The sequence below is a fragment of the Dermochelys coriacea genome, chromosome 2, assembly GCF_009764565.3.
Source record: "Dermochelys coriacea isolate rDerCor1 chromosome 2, rDerCor1.pri.v4, whole genome shotgun sequence".
Lineage (NCBI taxonomy): Eukaryota > Metazoa > Chordata > Testudines > Dermochelyidae > Dermochelys > Dermochelys coriacea.
The window spans coordinates 64,897,752-64,910,263 of NC_050069.1; the positions used below are offsets into that span (position 1 = coordinate 64,897,752).

The 12,512-nt window shown below is 43.0% G+C and overlaps 1 long non-coding RNA gene across 2 annotated transcripts; it reads right to left on the reverse strand.

Annotated features, from left to right (window-relative positions):
- Window positions 1-899: 899 nt before the first annotated feature.
- LOC122458673 lies at window positions 900-11,844 on the reverse strand. 2 transcript variants are annotated; one of them, XR_006278813.1, is made up of 3 exons: window positions 6,874-11,844; window positions 3,993-4,107; window positions 900-1,061 (listed from the first exon to the last, which is right to left on the reverse strand). It is a non-coding gene; the product is annotated as an uncharacterized LOC122458673 (long non-coding RNA). The 2 variants fall into 2 exon arrangements; XR_006278814.1 differs by lacking the exon at window positions 900-1,061 and having other exon boundaries at window positions 3,819-4,107; window positions 6,874-6,970; window positions 7,397-11,844.
- Between the last annotated feature and the right edge of the window lie 668 nt (window positions 11,845-12,512).

Below are 12,512 nucleotides of genomic sequence, written 5' to 3' on the forward strand. Positions count from 1 at the left end.
ACCTAAATCCCATCAAATATACAATTTGAGCTCCTACCTAGCCACAGCCAAGAAAATGTATGATGTCACTTTATGTAGGCTTTTCAGTAATAGCAGGCTCTGGATTCCCCTGAAATGTAATTATATGATGCATTTCAGAAGCAAAGTTCTGTCCTCTGGCTCCATATACTTTCCTCTTAATAATGCATTCCACTTCATCTTTTCTTTGAAATGAAGTCCTAAGGGTTCATTCTGTCACTGAAAATCCCTGTTGAAAACTCTCCTCACATCTCACCCCAAAATAGAGACTATAATTTTTGAGGACACCATAAATTCTAAAGCTGAACCTAGGGAAATAAAATGTAGAAAAAATAAACCTGCTCTGTGGGAAATAAATATGGAACCTCTTCTTGGTGTTGAACATTGTAGTGTGTTTGCTTAGTACACTGGGAACTTTAATTATACAGTATAAACACTCAGGCATGTTTTACACATCTCTTTTACTACAAATAAAACATTCATTCCAAATGCATCCGATGAAGCGAGCTGTAGCTCACGAAAGCTTATGCTCTAATAAATTTGTTAGTCTCTAAGGTGCCACAAGTACTCCTATTCATTCACTGAATCATTTAACACAAGTTTTACTTTTCAGGTTATTTCACAGGGTAAAATAACCCTTAAAATATATTTGTTCAAAAAAAATTACCTCAGCTCCAAGTGTTGTAAAAGGAATACTTGAAATGTCACAAATAGTTAAAATAAAAACAAAGAGCTTTAGTATATGAACCAGATCTGCATACGAGGACTCTAATACTGCATAAAGAAAAGGAGTACTTGTGGCTCCTTAGAGACTAACAAATTTAGTCTTTTCTTTTTGCGAATACAGACTAACACGGCTGCTACTCTGAAACCTGTAAGTACTGCATGAAACTCCTAGGAAGTCAATAGGACATCAGTGGGAATAATATGTATTTGAGGATCAGCCTCCAAGTATTACACCTATGTTACATTTATTAACAAACTATTGGCCCTATGCTCTTCTTGGCTACAGCTGAGGATCTGGACCACAGTCTCCTGTGTTCCTAGGATAAGGAGGCAAGGAAATGAGCAAGCAAGCTCATGTGTCTCACTGAGAACATCCCACATTGCACATCACTCTCCTTGTCATTAATTGGTATTTACTGTAAGACAGTCTTTAAAGTATCCCCTGACTGATGAAGAAGGATCAGGTTGTGTTTTTCAATAAATCATTTACAATCTGATTCACTGAATTCTCCCCCATTAATACTGTCTCTACTTGACTGCTGTGGACGTTCACCATAAGATGACTCATTTGAAGCATGAGAATACTACAAATAAGAAATTGAAGTAAACCAGACAAGCTCTTTACTGATAAAATAAAAAAATACCAATTTTATGCATGTGCAGCTAGAAGAATAGAGGAACCAAATTTTCTGATATGGAAACCAGAGATTAGAACGCAAAATGCATATGCAGTTACCTTTGGAGGTGCAGTTTTAACATAAAGACTTCAGTATCTGTGTGACTTTCCCAAGGTCACATCAATGCAGAATCAGAGGTAGACAAATGGGAATTGCATGACTAGGCCTGTGGACCTCGCTATCCCCCATACAGCACTGCTCTATGTTTAGAGCTCTCAAACCCCAATGACTTCAGCGGGTGTTGAAGGTGCTCAGAACTTCACAGCATGAGGCCTCATATGAACAAAGTTCGCTTGATACTATACTCATAGACAGTTCTCTGAAAACATCTGATCTAATCTTCCCAACCCATCATTTGCCATGTAAATATTTTATCTGACATTTAAATTTTATTATTTTTACTGTGGATCATCTGGATCACAAGATGAATCGATCCTATTGCTTAAAATATCATTGATCCCATCATGCACTATGTTTGTTTCCAATCAATAGTATTCATTAATCATTGGCTGGAAATACAAACATATGTAAAATTAATTTGAGCTGGAGATGAGGCACTTAAACATGAACCCTATAATCTTTTGCTGGAACCAGCTGACCAGCAGCAATGTTGATTTGATTGTTTAAATAGTGATATTGTTAGGGCAATGGTTCTCAAGTTTTTCCACTTCAGAAGCCCCCTGAATTCCCTTTCCTCGTAGCTTGGTTCTAGCTCAGGCCCCCTCCCACGTATCAATATGATAAGAACAAAGTGGCCATGACCCCCAGGTTGAGAAATAAAAACAAGCTGATGATAATGAAAGCACTGCTTTTCCAAACAATAGGCCTATTCCTATTCTCACTGATTTCAATGGGAATAGGATTAGGTCCTATCATTGCAAAATTATGTCTGAGTGCAGTAATTCAGTGTTTATTTATTCTGATATGTAATGGGGTAGTCTGTCCCTTAAGGGTAGTGGTGCCTAATGGTCAACCCACCCTGGCATGTAGGATGACTCTTTAAGAGGTTGAAAGGTCTGATTTTATATAGATAAGGACCTGGGAGAGAGGAAGCGGTCCCAGAATGGGTTTGGGAGGAAATTCTGTCATGGTTTCTTTCTGCCAGGAGCCTGGCACAGAGAACAGTGAAAGGGTCCCCTCACATCCAACCAATTAGGGATGAGCTGGAAAAAAGGGGACTAGCATAAAGGCTGCCTCCTCTCTTAGAGCAGAGTAGACACCAGCAGGGAAAGGCTAACCTGCTAGGCAGCCTGAAGTCAGATAAAGGAAAAGTGGGCCAGCTGCGGGAGAAGTTGGCAAAGCTCTTTACTGCTGGCTAAAACACAACTCAGCTCCAGAGAGAAGAGATGATGGCTCCTTAAGGAAAATCATAAAATCTGATAAACAGCATCAGAGAAGAGAACTGAAGAGACTCCTGTTTAAGGAGACAGTGAGGGGACTAACTAACTACATCCCAGTTCCTGACAGGACAGCTGGTGATTCCTGCCTAAGGAAGGACTGAAAGATATAACCCAGAGAAGGGACTGAAGGGTTCCAGAAGTAGAGCCTCTTTATAGGCACAGGAAAGAAGAGTCTCTGGAAGGAAGGAGCTGGAGACTGCATGTTGGATGAAGCCAGAGTTGATGAATGTCCCTTGGTGTCCCTGAGTAAACTCAAATTTATGTTTAGGGCTCTTGTTAATAAATGAGACTCTTGGAAACGGGGTGCTCTTTGATTAAAAGGATCTGTCTGGACTTGTTTATAAGCAGGGTGAAGGGAGACTCACCTGGGGTACTAGTTACCAAAAGGGGGTGCACTGGGGTAACCTGCATGCCCTCACAGATACATATGAAACAATGTTTTTGAGAGACATAACTGTAGGTCCTCTGAAGTTTACTCTTCCAAAAACGCATCACAACATGTGTACTTATAGTTGTGTTGGATCTATGTACCATTGGCCTATCAAGGTTCAACAGTGGTTGTTCAGCACACTAAACTGAAGTTGTTTTTATCTTGCAGAACATAACATGAGGAAATAAAATGCAATCTCCTCCATCAAATGTATGCAAATTGGGAGGTGGAGATGGGTACAACAGGGATCTTGCCTTTTATTCTCCTGCAGACTATATTCCAGATAGCAAACAGGAACAAATTAATATGTTGCATTAGTTTACAACCATGTGATCTACTTGTAACGATAGATAAACAATTAGTGTTTGCTGAAAAGGAAAGGAAACATTGCACATTTCAAACCTGGTTAATCCATACTTTGTTAGGGCCTGATTGTCCATTGCCTTCCACTTTCTGTCTTTATTTATAACTGAATGGGATGGGTGTAAAATGCTACCAAATCAGGGACAAAAGCAGTGAAAAACAGAAAAAAGCAGTGAAAAACAGAAAAACAGAAAAAAAATGCCTTGAGCCCCACAGAAATTGCATGCTGTATCAGCTGTTGACTTTAAAATCAAACACTATTGGAATTTGCAACTGCAAGTCTTGCACCACAGCAGCAGAAGCAATAATACCAAAGGTAAAGGTGACATGATTAAACTCAAAGCAAATGAATGTCCATAAATATACAAATTCACCCACCTGATTCTGCTTGTTTGTTTATTTTGCTCGTGGTTTTTCAGTTGCTGTCAGCCCCAGAAAACCTGAGTTACCATCTTTATTGTTTGTGGGCTTGCACAGTGAAAATCTTGACAAGCTGTAAAAGCAGCAGAGTTCTGAGCATGGGTCACAGGGCTGTACATTAAAGAGAGTCATATTGAGCACGCAGTCTTAAACATGAGTTGTGCAATGCACAGATGCAAAGGATAATGAAAAACTTGCTGAGAGGTTGTTGCTTAGTCTGTCTTACTTTCCATCACTACCCATGTTTTCTGAAAAACATAGCTCTTGAATGAAAACCCTATTATATTAATTAGATAAAAACTAAACAAAGGAACTGACTGCAGGATAGCCACCAAAGGAATTTGTTTTGTATGAAAGGTACAAATGAGGTGCCAGCTTCCTCCGGACCCCAGGGGGCGGCTCAAACCCCAGCCCTGCCCCAAGCCCTGCCCCTTCTCCCAAGCCCCGCCCCACCTCTTCTCACACATTTTCGCTCCCTCCTCTGAGCTTGCCCCATCTAAGCTCCTCCTCCTCCCTCCTAGCACCCACTGCAAAACAACTGATTGTGGCAGGCAGGAGGCCCTGGTGGAGAGGAGGAGGAGTTGACTGGCAGGGGGTTGGAGGGGAGGTGGCTGCACCCACTAATATTTTTCAGCCGTTGAGCACCCACGGAGTTGGCACCTATGAAATTGGAGCCTGATGTCTTTTATAGAACAGATAGCAGCTGTGCAAGTTTTCCCACATTGCCTCACCAGCTTGTCTCAGCCCTCAATTGGAAGGACAGCCTCTAGAACTGAGAAATAAGACTAGATGTGGCTGGATTGCTGCACTTTCTTGCAATAAACGGTATGGTCAGGGCTTTAGTTTCTCTTCTGATTCAGTCCTTCACTGAGACTGCCAACTAATGGTTTCTGTAATAGTGTAAGTGGGGGAATAGTCCGGCAATGGTGGGGAACTTTCCTGGCTTCTGCACTACCCCGGTGAAGTGGGCTAGCAAAAGGATCTGAGTCCTCGCTCCCACTTCCTTTACCCAGTGGTCTCCCTGCCCTTGAGGATTCCCCTTCCACTCTCCTGTCTGCCAGAGTCCTTGTAACCCCAGCAAGGCTGGGCCCACGATTCCTGGGGGGATTTGACCCCCAACCCTGCTGTGGTCACCTAGGACAGGGGCTAGGGTGTCCCCACTCTGGGGTACTCTCTCTGCACTGAGCACTTCTCTGACCCACTGACCATTACATACAAGTTAAAGCAAATGCAAGTTATTTAAATCAACAATTAATTTTAAAAAGAATAAGGAAAAATGGGAAAGGTTAAAGGAAACATATCAACCCGCTCTGTGGTAGGGAACATCACAAACAGTGTCTCTGGAATGTCAGGGCAGTTCACAGTCTGTTTCTTGTAAGTCCCAGGCCTTCTTCTCAGGCCCTGGCTGTGCTGCAGGGATGCTGTGGGTTGGACACTTGCTCTGGTGGTGGCCACACACTCTCAGGCTCCAAGTGGTAGGACCCTTCTTCCCAGTGTTGCCCCCGCCATGCCAGGGTTATGATCCAAGCCTGGCCTGCAGAGTCTCTTGGCTGAGGCATTTCCCTGTGCTGGGCCTGCTGCCCAGGGTCCCCCTCGTTCTCACCAGCTGCTCACCGCAGCCAGCTCTGGACTGCTCCAGCCCCAGCTCCACCACTCTGTCTCTGCTGCTCTGCCTCCAGCTTCCTGGGCTGCTTTTCCGGCCTCTCTGGCTCTGGTTGCTGCAGCTCTGCTCCCAGGCCAAGTCTGTTCTCTCTGGGTGTGCCTCTGGCTTTGGGGCTGCAGCTCTGTTCCCAGGACAGGGTCTGCTCTCTCTGGGCTGCTTTTCTGGTCCCTCTGGATCTGGCACAGCTCTGCTCCCCAGCTTAGCTTGGGCCCCAGCTTTCTCCTTAGCTTGGCCCCACTCTGTCTGACCCAGGCAAATCCAGCTCACACGGAGAACAGGACCTCTCTGGCCTCTTGATTCCCTGATTAGCCTGCCTGCCCCTTCATTCAGGCTGACCTGGAGCACTGGCGTCTCCCCATTGTTCCTGGGGACTATCAGTCTCAGGGTCCTGATTTCCCATAGACCCTTCCCTTTTTAGTACTGGGAGCTAGCCAACTAAAACACCCCCACTTAATGTTAGTTGGGGGCAACAGTCCCCTTACAATAGGTTCACCCATCCACTAGGAACTGGACTGAAACCACCAATTCATTTTACATAAAGGCCACAACAACTGATCTAGACTAGATTTTAATCAGAGACTTAGATTATTTCTTCACTGGGGGTGGGTGGGGAGGGAGGGAGGTGTGCTTTTTACACAGCTGAGCAAATAACTTTTTTTTTCCAGTTTGATAGCTGAACCAAAAAAAAAAAAGTCATCATTTCAAAGCAAAACCCAGCTTTTTGATTTTTCTGGCTTAAGCAGAAAAAAACAAACAAAGAAAAATAAATAAATAACCAATCAAGTTGATTCTAATGGATATTTTAAAAACCACATTTTGAAACAAAATGGTTTGTTTCAACAATATCAAAATAAAACATTTCAACTTTTTTTAAAAAGTTTTCCGCATTTTTGATTGGGCTGAAACTCTCTGCTGAATTTGATCTGAATTTGCAAATAGTTATGATATCCACAGAACTGCATTTTTGGGTGACTTTACTCTTTGTCAAAAAAGACCTTGTCCAGCCTCTCACATAGAGATAATTAATGTGCATTAGCTATCTTGTTACAAAATCCTAAGGGAAAAAGGCTCTGTCATTTTTACCACAATGTAGCTAGATAAGGTCAACACTATGCCCTACCTGTAGTTGACGTCACTTAACTATCACATAGTGAAAGATTTTTAAGAGTCTTTTACCAATCTGTTGAGTCATTCATTTTCTCCTCCAGAAAGTATGTTAAGCTTCAAGGCCCAGTGAAATAGTAAAATTTGTTGAAGTTTTAAAGCCAATGGCCTGTGGGTTAAGGAACACGGCAAGGTTAGATGATGTGGTCACATAGGTGCTGGAACTAGGGGTGCTGCCACATTCCCTGGCTTGAAGTAGTAATAACAACCCAAACATATGGTTTCCACTTTCAGTGCCCCCACTATAAAAATTGTTCCAGCACCACTGTATGGTCATTAAAAAGTGCCAGTGACCAGTCTACCACTGGTGGAGTCACACAGGAAGTAGAACACTTGGAAATGTAAAGGCAGAGTGGAGAGAGCAGTGGCTGCTGGCTGGGCTGCTCTGAAGGCAGTGCCCCTGCCAGTAGCAGTGCTGGAGTAAGCCTGGGTGGGGGGCCCCAAGAGAAGCCCTTGGCCCATGTGCCCACCCACTGGGGCATGCCATCCAGGGCAGGTGGAGGGTCCAGGGCTCCCCACAGCACCCTAGACTCACCTGCTCCAGCCCGGGCTCCTGGGCCCCAGCTCCCACGGTGTCACCTTCCCTAGGGTTCTGTCGGCCCCAGAGCTGGGTCCCTACACCCAGGCAGCCATTACCAGCTGAGAACAGTCAAAGGGCAGTGGGGAGCTGAGGAGCAGCCACAGCCCGAGGCAACAGCAGGAGATGGGGGAGCACTACAGATACCTGCATCATGGCACCAGCCACTGCTAGCACAGCAGCCACCCTGCACTGCCTGGCTCCAGCTTCTGGCATCTGACCTGGCCATAAGGCAATGCCTTGGCGGGGGGGACGAGAGGAGGAGGTAAAGCTAGTACTCACCTGAGGAGCAAGGCATGGGGCCACAGAAAGGAACTGGGCTCTGTGGCAGGATTTTACGACTAGCCCTTCTCACATCTTGGAAGAGGCTTGCACTGACCCTTGCCCTTTAATGACCAGAGATTACTTGAACTTGAGGTTTAGGTGTCAGCTGAAAGATGGCACCTCCAGCAGCACAACACCCAAACACCATACTGAAGCATTAGTATGGTACTGATTCAGTGGAAGAATTATACCTATTTACATTTTCTTCCTGCAGCACTAAATATTTCTTGGCAATACTGTAATCAACTCTCAACTCAATCTTGCTTAGCTTATAGGATATGATGATAGACAATGTATTTTTTCTTCACAAGTAAGGCTGTGATCCTGCAAAGAGCTCTGCATGGAAGATACTGAACCCTATAGGAGCCCCCATGATTTGACAGTAAGCTCTTTACTTCAGTAGAGGCTCTGTGTCGATGCAGAAGTCTTCTTATACCAAGCTCATTGCTACACTGAAGCTTAACCGTGATAACTCTCTGGAGCAAACCCAGCTGCTTATTGACAAAGGGCTCCAGTAATAATGGAAAAACCTTCAGTGAGATGTACCATTTTACCAGCACTTAGCTTTATACCTTTTGTATGTAAACTGGTAAAATATTTTTCCAAGCAATTTATCCATCTTTGAGAACATGCTACGTTTGAAAGTTCAGCATCTTTTTAGTGGTGTGATCAATAACAAAAACAAGCCAACAACGTAAATGTTTTCTTGAAAGATGAATACCCCCCTCCAAAGCAAGCCATACAAAAAGACTCTCTGCATCACCCCTCCCCCCATAATATTCCTCCTTGCTCTCCTATCTCAACAACTTCATTGATTTTAGTCAAATGTAAGCTGCTGGGCAAAACTCTAGGACCTATGAGTCAAACATTCTTCGCTAGCTCTAGCACTGAGCCACTGTGGCAAGTTAGGTAAGGCAGTTAGTTGATTTTCAGAGACATTGAACACCTGCCACTCCCAATGACTGCAGCTGCACCTTTGAAAATTAAACTCTTAAGCCTGATTCTGTAGACACGTGTGCTTAACATTCAGCATGTACGTAAGTGTCTGAGGCTCAATTAACATCTGCTAATTCTATCTTGGGTTTTATACCATGCCCAGCAGCCAGTACTTCCCATGTAACATGGAGAAGTCCCCATTGGACTTCATGGAGTTTTCTGCTCTTCTTACTTTCTTGATTTAAAGGCTTTGCTTTGGACATACCTCTAATTTTCACCTCTTGTGCTTGCTAACCCTTCCTGTACCTCATTATTCTGGTTTCTATTTGTGATTTGTATTGAAGCAATGCTTAATAGTTCTGATTAGGATGCAACTGCACTAGGTACTGTGCAAACACAGAGAGTGAAATCCCTACAATTGACTTCAATAAGTCCAGGATCCCATGAGGCTAGGATCCTTATTGGTTGGTTTCTTATTCAAGGGCCCAAATAATAATAAAAATAATTAATTGGTGTAAATTTAATTTTTAGAAATCTCAAACCAAACCCTAGATTGAGCTTTTAAACACTATATAGTCATGCTTTTAATGATACACTTTTCTGAGATGCAAGCAAGACCCCAGTCTCACGTGATGGAATTGCCTCTTAATTTGAAAAAGTAATATATTTGATGATATGTAAATGACAAAAGTACCTTTTGGATCACACCTAAAATGAAACATCTGTGCAACTATTGGACCATTCTGAAGACTCCAGAGAGCATGTCACACCCTGACCTGTAGATTTATTTCTATGCAAAATGTGTCACACAACCTCAATGTGCTTCACCACTCTCCCCACATTTTGCAAGTGATCTTCAATAAGGAACTGTGGTTTCAACCCACATAAATGACAAGAAACTTTTCAGTCACCCCAAGTGACACATCCCTGCCAAATTTAGACTGTGGTGAAGAGACCTGGTTATGCCATTCCCCGATCCAAAGCTTAGTTTCTTCCATCTCCTCCCCACTTACATTTTGGGAGTGGTTCATGAATAAGCAACTGGGGCTGACCTGGTATAAATAATAAAATAAGTCATGTCACCCCATGTGACACATTTATGCAAGCATTAAACCGTTATGAAACGTTTAGGATGTGCTACTGCCTGACCTAAAGATTTATTTCTGAACAATTATTCACATATGTCACAGCCTCCCACCCTTTCCTTTTTCAAATTGTTCTTAAATAAGCAACAGGGGGGTTCAACATACATAAATGACAAAATACACTATTGCTACCTTTCTGAGCTTCCTGCCAAATATTAGACCTGTACTTCCACTTTGCCTGGTCTTTCTGAGTAAACACACATAAACCCAAAAAAGCAATCAAATCCAATTCATTCATTTGTTGCAAATCCAGCTGCAATATTTTCTCAGACATTATTAGATAAAAAATTATGAATAAAGAAGATCTAAAGAAACTCTCTTCTTTAGACAATTTAAGAACAGGAAAGATGGCTAAGATTTGTTCAGTTTTTTTTAACTAATGTACAAATATTTGTTATGACGAGTTTAATCAACTATTATCCTTTGCCCTGCTGTGATACCTGTTGTCACAACTTCCCCCTTACGGGGCACCACACCTTATTCAACACCAGTGTCAGTGGCTACAACTGACAAGTGGAGCCTTTTTACCTCTCTAACTTTCTTCTCAGGACACCTGCCTGTAAATGTCAGGTGCTCTTGGCTGCTTTTCGTTACTGTATTTTGAAGGCCCTTTGGATCTCTTTAAAACCCACCGACTGACTATGCCTCTGACTCCTGGGTTTGACCAAACACTAAACTTTTATCTAACCGAGTAAACATAACACAAGCAAAACAGAAACATCTAGTGACCGTCCTACTTCTTACTCTAGCAGAGACAGTTTAAGATTATAAGAGCCCAGCAGAGCTTCTTCTCCTTCAAATTCAACCTCCCAAATTTCCAAGTGAGGAGTATGAGTGGAGCTTCTGTCCAGAAGTCCAAGTCTCTGTGGGTATGTCTACATGCTACCCGGTTAGCACACTACAAATAGCTGTGTAGACATTGCGACTCAGGCTGGAACTTGAGCTCTCAAGCTTGGGTGGGGATGGATTTGACATCTTGAGCTCCAGCCTAAATCGCAATGTCTACACAGCTTTTTTTTTAGCTTACTAGTGCAAGCCCCACCAGCATAAGACTGTGGACCTAGGCAGGGAAGCTAACTCCCAGATGCAGTGTAAACATACTCTGTGTCTCCATCCACCTAGTGGTATGTGTTCTTTTTGGTCCTCATCCCATAACGTACCTCACTATATAATTTCACTTAACATTTAACCTATGACAGCATCTCACATCCAGCAATTTTCAAAATAAGTAGTTCATGCAACATACCCATACATCAGCAGCGTGACGGAGGCCACTTTTCTTTAGGTGATATTTGGAGAACATCTCTTCTGTGAAATATCTCCATTTCCTTTGCTTTAGAATTCAAAAATGCCATCATAGAAATGTCAGCTCTGAGCTTTCCCAAGCTTGTGGAAACATACTAAATGGTTTCCAATATTGTAGATTATTCTAACACCTTTACATCTGTAATGTCAGAATTTTTGCTTTAATAAATTCTTACTTTTCTGGCCAAGCTCTTTGATGTCCTCTACTGAACTAATCAATGTTTGAAATATTATTTTAAATATTAATGCTACATTCACATTACATGGAAAAGAGCTACAGAGGGAGCAGGTGAAGGGAAATGCTCCTAAAACCTTTTCTACATAGGCAATGAAAGGTATTTAAAATAATACAATTAATTTTTTTGATAGAACAGCCAAAATGCACCTTGGTTTTCCAGCTTACTTGCTGTCATGCACAGAAATCTCTGGTGCAGGTGATAGCAGATAAAATATTCTGGTGCACAAGGGCCAATAAGAGTAGTGATAAAAGTCTGGCATCTCTGGGGGAAGAGTTAAGGTTACAGAGCATGGTCTGTATTGTTAGTTTTGACAGTAGTAGGAGTGTGGGACGAGGAACAGATTAGAGGATTTAACTTTTCATTTCCTTGTTTTTTGTAATTTTGCACCTGGCAGGGGTTCTCAAACTGTGGGTCGGGACCCCCAAATGGGTCATAACTCCATTTTAATGGGGTCTCCAAGGCTGGCATTAGACTGGCTGGGGCCTGGGGCCAAAGCCGAAGCCCAAGCCCCACTGCTCAGGGCCCTTGGTGGTGGGGCTCAGGTTATAGGCTCCCTGCTCAGGGATGAGACCCTTGAGCTTTGGGCCCCCTGCCCAGGGTGGTGGATCTCGGGCTTTTGATCCCAAGATGGCAGGGCTGAGGCAGGCTCCGGCTTTGGTCCCTCTTCCTGGGGTTGTGTAGTAATTTTTGTTGTCAGAAGGGAGTCACCGTGCAATGAAGTTTGAGAACCCATAGCCTCAGGTATGTTAAGTGTGTAGAAAACTTAACAGCTTGACAACAAAGGGGTGTGGTTTTTTGGGGTTTTTTTTTTTTTGGTATCTTAATATAGATAGCATGTATAATTGTAAAATGGAAAAGGTGTGTATAATATTTATACATTTTGATCCCTTCATCCGTCCTTTTTGTAGCCAGTCTACAAACCCAGTTGCTTATTATTCAAGTTACAAAAATGGAAGATGGGTGTAGGGAGACAGGACTGTGCTTTGCACGGAAAAAAAAGTTTGCGGTCAGAGAGTGGCATGTTCAAGGCTTTCCAGAACAGCCCAACTTTTGCGGGACATGACGCATGACTTGAGAGGTCTCTTGTTATTTATGTGCGTTATTGAAACCACAGTTCCTTATTGA